The sequence below is a fragment of the Myotis davidii genome, unplaced genomic scaffold (genome assembly GCF_000327345.1).
Source record: "Myotis davidii unplaced genomic scaffold, ASM32734v1 scaffold205, whole genome shotgun sequence".
NCBI lineage: Eukaryota > Metazoa > Chordata > Mammalia > Chiroptera > Vespertilionidae > Myotis > Myotis davidii.
The window spans coordinates 776,579-777,028 of NW_006297573.1; the positions used below are offsets into that span (position 1 = coordinate 776,579).

At 42.7% G+C, this 450-nt stretch overlaps 1 protein-coding gene across 1 annotated transcript in view; it reads right to left on the bottom strand.

The window, feature by feature from the left end:
- Positions 1–450, bottom strand: part of DOCK7 (dedicator of cytokinesis 7) — a 166,078-nt gene that overhangs the window by 32,989 nt on the left and 132,639 nt on the right. The gene's annotated exons all lie outside the window — the stretch shown is intronic.

Genomic DNA, 450 nt, shown 5'->3' on the forward strand with positions numbered 1-450 from the left:
TGTCTCCGTCTCTGCCCCGGGCCTCACCTGCACATACAACCTCCTCCTGTCTGGTCGTGACCTTTACAGCGTCCCGGCCTAATCTGCATATTCTCTCTCTCTCTCTCTCTCTCTCTCTCTCTCTCTCTCTCTATATGTATATATATATATAGATATAGATATAGATTACTTTCATTTTACTTAATGATAACAATTAAAATTTGTAACAGCTCAACATAGATTTATTTATTTTAAAATATATATATATTTAAATATTTTATTGATTTTTCACAGAGAAGAAAGGAGAGGGATAGAGTTAGAAAGATCGATGAGAGAGATCGATCAGTTGCCTCCTGCACGCCCCCCACTGGGGATGTGCCCGCAACCAAGGCACATGCTCCTGACCAAATCGAACCTGGGACCCTTGAGTCCGCAGACTGATGCTCCATCTGCTGAGCCAAACCGGTTCGG